The 11645-nt window shown below is 38.4% G+C and overlaps 1 long non-coding RNA gene across 1 annotated transcript in view; it reads left to right on the top strand.

Annotated features, from left to right (window-relative positions):
• Positions 1-530: 530 nt before the first annotated feature.
• LOC148052174 (uncharacterized) overlaps positions 531-11645 on the top strand; it is a 79995-nt gene continuing 68880 nt past the window's right edge. Inside the window, exon 1 of the long non-coding RNA XR_015699014.1 lies at positions 531-598. This is a non-coding gene — a long non-coding RNA (uncharacterized LOC148052174). The remainder of the gene's footprint in view (positions 599-11645) is intronic.

Here is an 11645-nt window from a genome sequence, read left to right as displayed (position 1 = left end):
CGCAAGGAGAATCTTTTCATACTATTTTTGAGACGTTATGTTTTCAGTTTGAGATGTGTAAACATGTTTCCACTGCAAATATGACCAGGGACTTTGGCTGATGCAATATTTTATTTATAATTTTGTCAATGACACCTCTCTATGGTTTTACAAAAATAAACAGAACTACTTTTACCTGTTAAGAACTTTTCCTGTTTATGCACTTAAAGCATTCTTGTATCTAATTTATTTTTGGTCATGTGTTCTTGATTATATATATATTGTAGATTCTAAATAAGAATGGCTGGGTTTGATTCTCTTGCAACTAAATTTAGTGCCAAGATTCAGCTTCGATGCTTTTCCTTGGTTTGTCCTTCATTTTTTAATTTTCTGTTTCTGCCTGGTAAAAGGTGCCTTAAATTAAAAACCGGTAGGCTAGAACTCAGCTCCATTTAGTGCTTGTGCGTTAATTGTTGGACAAAAGTCATCATTTAATATTGTGAAAGAGGAAGGTACACATCACTGAGTATCACAGTAGAGTGCTGAAAACGAGCAGTTTCTGGATAGCATACATCCCTCGTGGATCTGTGTGCTGCCAATGATTTCTACCATTTCTGTGGTAAGTTTTTTATATTACGTGTAAAGCAATAGATTTTTTTAAAGTCTGGGTAGCTGATATTACAGCAGTCTTCACTTGAAAAAATGAGCACATTGATTACAGGACTCGGGGCTGGATCTTTTTGAAAGATATAATGGATTGTGTACAGGGAGGAAGGGCTTTCTTCCTTGTGGCTCTGGGTAGTGTTGCTTGCTTCGCTTCGGTCCTTTGCCTTGCTGGTACCCTGACCCATCTGCCTGTGTATTTCTTCGTAGCACAATTAGCATTTACTTCATGTACCACTGCTTTGCATTCTGCCTTTTCTGGCAAATAATCATAGGAAAACTGCACGTACTTTGGGACTCTCCACCCTTGACTGGAATGTAAATCTTCCTTGGAGGGTAGACTATTGACTGATACAGAGGAAATTATGCAGAGGTGGTTGCAGTACTGATACCTTTTGTGCTGTGTCTGAATAACTCATGCAGCAAAACTCAAATGCATATGTTGAAAAAATATGCAAATAAATTAAAGGGAGTTTAAAATACTGAAGAATAAATGCCTAATTGTGTTTGCCGTGCAAAAGAATTGTTCCTCTTGGTGTTAATATATTCAGATTGATAATAGGTGTAGCTAAAGCTTGTTTGCAAATTTATTTTAATTAGTGTTATTAAAATGAAGTGTTGCTCCAGTCTTTACTGTTTCTTAGGAATCAGAGTACCTTTTTATAGAGTGAAATCGATTCCAAGTAATAATCTTGGCTGTAACCTTAGTGACTATTTTCTTTCTTTGTGAGGATGTTTGAGTGCAGCTTCCAGTGATCCATTTAGTAGCAATGGATCTGATAGCAACAAAAGAAAGGTAAACATGGTAAATAACCTAAATATTGATCTATATGGTTAAACATCACAATTTGTAGTTTTTCCTTGTAAAATGACAAGGAGATAAATTCTGGCTTTCAGCTGATTTTCTAGAGATATCTAAATTGGACAAGGAGAGCATCCTTTCTACAAAGTCTAGCAGGAACTCCAGTGCCTTACAGTGACGGAAGTAGTATCTATGCCTCTTCAGGATTTATTTCTAGTACTGGAGATGCATGCACAGCAAAAGCTACAGATGCTTTGTTATTTTAACTTTCATGCGAGAACCTGAATAAGGATGTGGACCTGTTGGAGCAAGTCCACGAAGATGATCAGAGGGCTGGAGCACCTCTCCTATGAGGACAGGCTGAGAGAGTTGGGGTTGTTCAGCCTGGAGAAGAGAAGGCTGCGGGGAGACCTTATAGCAGCCTTCCAGTACCTGAAGGGGTCCTACAAGAAAGCTGGAAATGGACTTTTTACAAGGGAGCATAGCAATAGGAGAAGGGGTAATGGCTTTAAACTGAAAGAGGGTAGACTTAGACTAGATATGAGGAAGAAGTACTTTACTATGAGGGTGGCAAGGCACTGGAACAGGTTGCCCGGAGAAGCTGTGGATGCCCCATCCTTGGAAGTGTTCAAGGCCAGGTTGGATGGGGCTTTGAGCAACCTGGTCTAGTGGAAGATGTTCCTGCCCGTGGCAGGGGGGTTGGAACCAGGTGATCTTTAAGGTTGCTTCCAACCCAAACCATTCTCTGATAATAATAGGAGTTGCCCATAGAATAAAGCAGTATTTTTAGTTCACATTTAATGCTGGGTTCATATAGTCATGTAGGTTCTGGTTAACTCAGGGCCTACAAACAGTTATGTGCATATATCCTGTTAGTTTTTCAACCTTTGCTCAAGATCTTAGTTGTGATATTCAAACCCTCATTTCTAAGAAGATTTAGGAATATGTCTGATCACAAACTTGAGATTGGTGAGACTGTAAGACTACCCACATTGTTAAGGAGGCTACATGTATACTTAAGATTTGCCTTGAATCTTGACATTTAACGTAAGTACAGGGATTAAAATAGAGAGAATGTCTACGTATAACTTAAATGGGTACCTACAGATACTGAAAAGAGCGCCATCAAATGATTTGGGTAAACAGTACAAAATCTTACAATACTTTAAAATGTTAACTGCAGGACAGAAATTTCTTTGACTTTTAGGAAACTTCTTGAATTTAATGGTGGAAATAAAAATGGTGGAAAAAAATCATAACTAAAATGCTGAACAACTGGATTTGGATTTTTTTTCTTGTGCTCTATCACTTGTTTTTTAAATGTACATCACTAAATTCTGGATTTAAAATTGTATTTTCAGAATTAATCACTAGTACTTGCTTAAAAAGACATATTGACTTGAGCTGTGCTTCAACTTCATTTTCATTAATTTTACAGGCAATAAAAAGCTCTCTGGTTAACACTTTCTATAATTTCCCATACAGGAAATTTGAATGTAAATTTCTGCACTTAGAAATGCAATGACAAGCTTGAATACTTATGCTTCAGTAGTTCTCCCAGGTGCAGAGAAACCTCAGCTTCAGTAAACCAAACTTGCAACCTTTGGAATTGGGCCCATTTACATTTGCAAACATGCCTGAGTGACCCAGAACCTCTTAACAGCAAACAGAAGTAAATGATTTAGACAGTTGTTTGGTGTATATACTGATTAGATCAAACTAATGATGGGAATAATTCTAAACATTTCTGTAATTTACCTCCTTGATTTTACTGAACTTTTAGAAAACTGGTCACAACTCAAATAGATATAACTTGCTAGTACAAGATTGGCACGAAGTAAAAATAAAAAAAGTCCTGCAGGATTTTTCATGAAGGTTGTACTATACTGCTTTGCTGGGTTACATATTTTGTAAACTTGACTAATCAGCAGAAAATATACATAATGTGTGTATTTACACGCATATGTATGTACATGTATAACATTTATAAACACACAGAGCAGGGACAAAGACTTGGATTCCTTCTTTCTGTTCCAATCTATTTATTCACCGTCCCCTCGTTCATGAAAAAAAATGTAGTTACTTATGTTGAAAAAAAAATTGTCAACAGAGGATGAGAAGTAATTCTACTACCAGCTGTGGATGTGATAGAATTTAGTGTTACAGTGTATCAAATGAAATTAATGGTTTGGCCACAATGAGAGTATATCATCCCCAGACATGCTTACAGATGTGTTTGTGTTGTATGTTGAATAGACATTGACTGTTAGAAAGTTTAATACAGACTTGGATATCTCAGCAATAGTCACCACCCAAAGACTGTTTTGTAACGAGTGGTGGAAGCTGTGATGGCCTCCTGAGTTCATACTCTGTTGCATTATTTGCACTAATACAATTTTCTAGTGATAAAATGGAGTAAAATGTTTTTCTGAATGTCAATACTTAACATAAAATGAAAGAAAAAGTGGGTTTTGGCTATTAGGTAGCTGGAGTGTTCATGAAATCAACACAAAGGCTTTCTTTGTGATCTCTCAGCTGTGGCAGTTGCAGTTAATTGCTAGCACTTTCCCCTGAGGTGAATTGGCAAAACACTCATTATGCTGGTGCATCAGCATTGGAGTGTACTGAAATGGGTATACTATGTTATATGCTAGTAGGAAAAAACAGGGGAAAAAAGGAAATCAATGCTAAACAAATATGCAAACATAAAGTCTTGTAGGGAAGTTAAGATTTGGCTTTCAGGTTTCTAAGGGAATATCATTACAGAAAAGGTTAAAATGTAATTTCAAAATCGGTTACGATTTTAGTGGGGAGTAAGAAAACCAATTCAGGAGCAGTGCTGGACACTGAGGGTGCAGAAATATTAACACGTTTGCAGTAAATAGAAAATGTTATCTTAGAATTGTTGAGATGTGAAACAACCTCTTTCAAATATAAAGGTCGATACACTAAATAAGGGACCTACAAACATTTTAAAGACAACAAATGATTTGTTTGTTATACGGTTTCAGCTATTGCAATCTAGTCAGGGCTCCACCCCACCAGAGATGTGTTATAATTGGTTGTGCTGGGAAGGGAGCTTGTGTGGAGCTTTTGTGGTTCTTCTCTTTGGTTCCTGATATCTGGACAGCTGGATTACTGTCCAGATTCACCACCTTGAAGTCTGTTCCACAAGGAGGTGAATGATGACTGTGTCACAAACATTTTGTAATGAAACTACTATTAATGGAGATTCTCACTGATATCTGCAAGCATCACCTCTTTTCTTTTTCTCTTGCTGTGCAGCTGCACGCTCTGCAGAGTCTGACCAAGGACAAACAGTCCCCAGTGGCTTTTTAAAAAAATTTTTGATAATGTTGAGGACATTCCACCTAAAAAAAGAAAAGGGATGCTAGTTTCTTTTGACCAGTATGAATAAGACTTCAAATTGTTTCATGAAATTGGCCTGAGAAAAAGCCAGTCCCAAGGGTAAGAATGTATATATGGAAACAAAAATCATAGTGGATTGATGGATTTTTTTTTTGGTGTGTTTTCTGAATACATAGAAAGCACCTGTGTTTTGCCAAAATATATTTATTCTTGTCTTTAATGACTGTATATGAACAGATCTTGAAATGATACAGATAGAGTACAGATACAGCAAAGAACTCTTGTCTTGATATCATATTATTTTAAAAACTTTTGTGTGGACTTTTTCTTCTACCGTTCCAGAAAAGCAGCTTGAGGGGGCCAGTCTGCATTGATGTTAATTAATAAAGATATATTTGAGAATAAAAAATAAATATGTACATCTCAGCTTGAATGAGCTGTTAATACTTAAAAGGCTTTGGCAGAGAAGTTGCAAAGTTTGAACTTGTAACTGTATTCATTTGCTAGTAAATAACTTGCTGTTGAAATGTTGTTATGAAATACGGTATGTTAAAGTGAACTAAGATGGCTTCTTCTTTACTTACAATGTTCTGGAATTTGTAAAAGGAGTAAACTTATTTGAAAACTGAATACCAGCATTTTCTTCAGTCTGATCTAATGACACAACATTTTATTACTTAATGTTTAATAGTTAATTATTAATGTTATTTAAAGTTCAGAAGTGTATTCCAGGTGTATCTGATCTGAAAGTAAAAGTTTAAAAGCAATATTAACAATACATGATTGCCTCCATAGAACAGTTCTTCAAGCGAAAGTCAACAAAACAGACAAAATTTTAACATGTTCTTGTTTTGCATTAAATTCATCCCCTGCAGTGTAATATAAATCAGCAAGGACGAAAGCATTGCTGTTCTTAGTTGTGCAAAGCACGTCTTGTATGTGTCTCCTTATTTAACTGATCTCAATGATGGTCATTTTAAAAAAGTGGTGAATTTGGAGTCATAGTGGGTTAAGGACAAGTGAAAAAGTTAAATACAACCAAACAACTGCCATGCAAAACAATAAGAATGTTTAATGCTTGAATAATTTTATTATTGAATAAATAGGAAAAGTCTAATCCAAACGAATGAGAAAAGCAAGAAAGACTTTTTACAAAAGTAACTGTTAGGACTGAGGCAGGGTCCATATCAGTTACTCAAACAGGTCACTGCAGGCTGTAATGAAGTTCTCCAGTCATACGTTAAGGTAGCCATCAGTTTACTTTTGTGTTGTCAGAGATTTTATATTTAGCATATGGTTTTATAGTAGGGACACAATACTCCAATTACCATGTCATTATACCAAAGCTGTATTTTGCTATATATAATTGCTATTAATTCGTGTAATTTCTTGGTTATGTAAAATCAACCAAATACGTAATTAGTGTAGCTGGAGACAGATTCTTATCATAGTCGCGGTTGAATAATGGTAACTGAACAGAAGGGTATTTAAAATAGAGAAACTTTATAATCAGCTTGATACATGTGCAAGCAGGCTGAGTGGATTTTGTGTATTGTACATTAAATTGATCTCCTGGTTATATAAAGGAATTGATCATTATGCATTGAAAACCAAAGATAGCGTGCTTGAATTTCATTGTACTGTGCTTGCAGCACCTGCGCTTCCTAACTCGTGTCCTGCCTTGTGAGACCAGAAACTTCTCCATTATGGTATGACTAAAGGGTGTGCTCTTACTCCTCCTGTCTGGCTGCTCACTGCATTTTACTAAGACAGAAGAGCTCCCACTGTCACTTCAGGTCCTCGTGGTGAGCTCTGAATTGCAGCCCTCTGATGTTGGGGTGTGCAGGTATAACTCCACACTGCTTGTCACTTACATTTTAAGTCCATTTCTTCTTGAATTGTCATTCCCTGGTATAAGGCTTCCTTGTTCTGGGAGCTAGACTACATCAGTATCTGCCAGGAATGGCTCCTTTGTATGTAGGAGGCTATGTTAGCAGTTACAAGGAATACAATCATCACCAGCAAGTGATGGGCAGAGGTAGTACCTCATGCATTTTCACTGTGTCAGGAGAGATCAGAAATGTTGATTGTAGCACTAGCAAAACATGGTTACACCCAGAGCGGTCATCGGTACGGATGTGTGTGGCCTACATATATCAAACACACTGATAACTTTCCTTTTTTCAACTTTTGATTTGACCTTGAAAATACTTTGTGTTATTCAGGGTACTCGGAAATAGACTGTTACTGTGGAACAGACCCCGGGATGCCTGCATGCTGACACGCAAATTTATCAGTTGCATGTTGTTGTGCGGAGTTCATTGCCTCTGTTCAGTGATTTCACTAAGGAATTCCTTGCGTTTGACTGCTGGAAAAAACTAGTGAAGTATTCAGCATGGTCTGAATTATTCAGCATGACAGATCAAATGAAAGAGGAGGCAGATTGTCTTCATTTTACAATAAAAATTAATCTTTATAAGATTTTGTCTTCCTCTACTGCTCCAGGCTCATGCATATTGTGTAGTTTAAAATGTTATGGGGCCTTGATAGTGAGCTCTAACACAGGTGAGATGAATATTAGTGTCAAACAGACATGAAGTATAGCAAACAGTTAAAAAGTTAATATTTCAATAGATATTTTTTCTGATATTTGCAATGGCAATATTTTGACACCATTTCTAACAGTAAGTAGCAACACAGGGTTTGTCTTCCCCAGTTGGCTTAATCCCTTTGAAAATAACCAAAAGATTCATTATTCACTCTGAATAAGCTTATCTCTAAACCAGTGTTCTGCTGCAATTTCTAACATGTTGAAGGTTGCTTTTCCTATGTTGAGTATAATCTGTCATCCAAACTGTTTTTAATGTATACAATTTTGGTGGGCTACTGCACAGACTTTAATCTTCATCCAGCTCATCCTAGTGGCCTCTGGGACCAACTTTTTTGCCTTCTTCACAGTTATAGATTGTAAAACCACAAGTGCCCTTAATCCAAGTTTTGTTTCTCACCTAGGTACTCTGTGATCAAATAATCTCTTAGCCTTCTTTCTGGGAATGTAACAGTGTAAGTTTTTGAAGGCTCTTATGATTTAAAAAACAAAAACCAGGATTTTGTAATAAAGGATGTTCCAGCCCTTTAATTACTTGTTCTTTTTCTGAACTCTTCAAATTCCTTCCTAAATTGTGGATGCAAAAATAGATAATAGTCTACTAGCAATAGTCAATCTAGTACTGAATATTAAGGTGCTACTTATATTTCCATTGATATTGTCAATGCCTCCATTCATAATTCTAAAAATTTCATTAGCTTTTCTGGACAGATTTTTGTACATTATTAAATGATTAAACACCACAACCTAGAGAATGTTGTGTATTATACTCATAGCCTGACTGGTGGGCATGTTTTGTTCGCTCTTGGAAACATCTACTAAGGTCTCTTGATGTTCTGCACATGTGTGTATTTAGGACAAGAATGATTGAGTCCTAGAATAGTTTACGTTGGAAAAGACCCTTAAGATCATCAAGTCCAGCCATTAACCCAGCACTGCCATGTCCACCACTAAACCATGTCCCTAAGCACCACAGCTACACAGCTTTTCAATAGCTCCAGGGATGGGGACTCAACCACCTCCCTGGGCAGCCTGTTCCAGTGCCTGACTACCCTTTCAGGGAAGAAATTTTTCCTAGTATCCAACCTCAGCCTCCCCTGGCACAACTTGAGCCCATTTCCTCTTGTCCTATCACTTGTTACTTGGGAGAAGAGACTGACCCCCACCTCGTAACAACTTCCTTTCAGGTAGTTATAGAGAGCGAGAAGGTCTCTGCTGAGCCTCCTTTTCTCCAGAGTAAACAACCCCAGCTCCCTCAGCTGCTCCTCCTATGACTTGTGCTCTAGACCCTTCACCAACTTCATTGCCCTTCTTTGGACACGCTCTAGTACCTCAATGTCCTTCTTGTAGTAAGGGGCCCAAAACTGAACACAGTACTCGAGGTGTGGCCTCACCAGTGCTGAGTACAGGGGGATGATCACTAGTCCTGCTGGCCACACTATTCCTGATACAGGTCAGGATGTTATTGGCCTTCTTGGCCACCTGGGCACACTGCTGGCTCATGTTCAGGTGGCTGTCAGCCAACACCCCCAGGTCCTTTTCTGCCACCAGGCAGCTCTCCAGCCACTCTTCCCCAAGCCTGTAGTGTTGCATGGGGTTGTTGTGACCCAAGTGCAGGACCCAGCACTGAGCCTTGTTGAATCTCATACAGTTGGCCTCAGCCCATTGATCCAGCCTGTGCAGATCCCTCTGTAGGGCCTTCCTACCCTCCAGCAGATCAACACTCCCACCCAACTTGGTGTCATCTGCAAACTTACTGAGGGTGCACTCGATCCCCTCATCCAGATCATTTATAAAGATATTAAACAGAACTGGCCCCAGCACTGAGCCCTGGGGAACACCACTTGTGACTGGTTGCCAACTGGATTTGACTTCATTCACCACAACTCTTTGGGCCTGGCCCTCCAGCCAGTTTTTTACATAGCGAGGAGTATGCCCATCTAAGCCATGAGCAGCCAGGTTCTCCAGGAGAATGCTGTGGGAGATAGTGTCAAAAGCTTTACTAAAATCCAGGTAGACAACATCCACAGCCTTTCCCCCATCTGCTAAGCAGGTGACCTTGTCATAGAAGGAGATCAGGTGAGTCAAGCAGGATCTTCCCTTCATGAACCCATGCTGACTGGGCCTGATCCCCTGGTTGTCCCGTATGTGCCATGTGATGGCACTCAGGATGATCTGCTCCATGACCTTCCCCAGCACCGAGGTCAGGCTGACAGGCCTGTAGTTCCCTGGATCCTCCTTCTGGCCCTTCTTATATAGATGGGTGTCACATTTGCTAACCTCCAGTCAACTGGGACCTCCCCAATTAGCCAGAACTGCTGATGGATGATGGAAAGTGGCTTGGTAAGCATTTCTGCCAACTCTCTCAGTACTCTTGGTTGGATCCCATCCGGCCCCGTAGACTTGTGAGAGTCTAAGTGGTGTAGCAGGTCACTAACCATTTCCCCTTGGATTATGGGGGCTTCATTCTGCTCCCTGTCCCTGTCTTCCGGCTCAGGGGGCTGGGTACCCTGAGAACAACTGGTCTGACTATTAAAGACTGAGACAAAGAACAAGACACCTAAATGCTTGTGAGTAATGAGAAGTGGGCAGAATGACTCACGTCTGGGATTCATGTACCCACAGTTGTATTGATATTAGGTTTTATAGACAAGAAAGAAAAAATCAGTATTACACCCTTTAAAGGGTCTTGGGGGGAGGCACACCTTTCTACTACCCGTTTAATATTGTGCAGGCATGTCTCATTTCGATATCTGAATGGAATTTCAAAATGCACTGATTTTTCTTCATGCCATGATTCACTGTCTGTTTTGCTTCCTATTTCTTATCTATGGACTGTCTGAGATTACTAGTAATGGCTCTAAAAGAATTCTAAAGAAACTCGTTGAATACAAGAGAAAAAAAAATCATACAAGCACCATGTTGGAGACTAAATTCAAAGACATGGTTTTTTTGTTGATGTTTTTTTTAATGTCCCTTGTGATCTTAACCTAGTAAGGTTTCTCTAAGAAACAATTTGAATAACTTTTCTTTTTATCTGTAAACTGGTGCTGCAACCTGGCAAACAGCAGAAATAAAGTGAAAATATGTATACCAGTAAGTTTACAGTTTATCTTGTAGGCTAAAATATGGGAGGGGGAGAGTAAAGCTTTGGTTTAGGAACAGATATTTTAAGTATACGAATATTTCAAAGGTGGGGGGAAGAGACAGAAAATTTTCTCTATTTACCTGCAGACAGCTATGCAATGACATTAGTTTCTATTATTTCAGTAGTGAAAATTACACACATTTCAGGGATTTTTGGGAGGTGGTTTGTTTTTCCTGAAAAGTAGGTACTGCTGCTAGTAACATCTTTTTATGTTAGAAACATGAAATATTTAGAGGAAAATGAAAATGTGAAATATGCAGGGAAAATTTAATGCACAGAAATTATAGCTAAGTAAATGATTAGTAAAAAGTTGGCTAAAAGTGATCCTCTTCAAATTCATTAAAATGATTACAAATAGGCTGCTCAAATTAAGAAAGTATTGTAATATCATGATTCAATCATTGAGGACTCCAGTGCCTAAGACATAGTTAGAATAAATTTGACAGCAGGAATATCATTAGTATGTCTGGGTACCAGCACAGGGTGCTGTCCAAGACTCTGCTGTGTTCTTTATCACTACTAAATCTAGAGCTGAGTGATGAAAGTGGTAAGGAAGATAAATTTACTTGAAGGGGGGAAAAAAAAAAAACCCAACTTCTGTGTAACAGCTGGGTTTAGGCCACGAAAAATACCGATAATTTTGAGTCAAGCAAAAAGTGCTGCTATTTCAATTCCAGTTTGTATATTCTGAATTTTAGATTTGGCCCCTGAACCAAAATCCTGATTTTTCTGCTGAGAGCTGTAAAGCTGGGACTTGATTTTAGCTGCCACAATACTTTCGCTTATTTAAATTACTTCTTCATTTCTTCTCTCCTGTTCAGTGTTCATGGTGATGCTCATATTATTATGCTTCTTTGGTTCAAGGTTTTATGAACGATAGTTCAAGATTTCTGAAAAATTCTTATTCTAAGTTTTTAGCTCCTTTAAATATGTGGCCTTTAATAGTAGATTACAGTTGTGTCTGAATAATTTTGTTATGAAACTCAGAATAAGAAGGTGTTTCGGGAACCCTGAGAAGACCTGCATGCAAATATTGGGGAAACAGAAAAGGTATGATCTGAAGCAACTTCTGCTCA

The sequence above is a fragment of the Nipponia nippon genome, unplaced genomic scaffold, assembly GCF_047370975.1.
Source record: "Nipponia nippon isolate SJK-2023a ecotype South Korea unplaced genomic scaffold, ASM4737097v1 scaffold_5, whole genome shotgun sequence".
NCBI classification, from domain to species: domain Eukaryota; kingdom Metazoa; phylum Chordata; class Aves; order Pelecaniformes; family Threskiornithidae; genus Nipponia; species Nipponia nippon.
The sequence above is the reverse complement of the archived record's forward strand: the minus strand, read 5'-3'. Positions and strand labels throughout refer to the sequence as shown.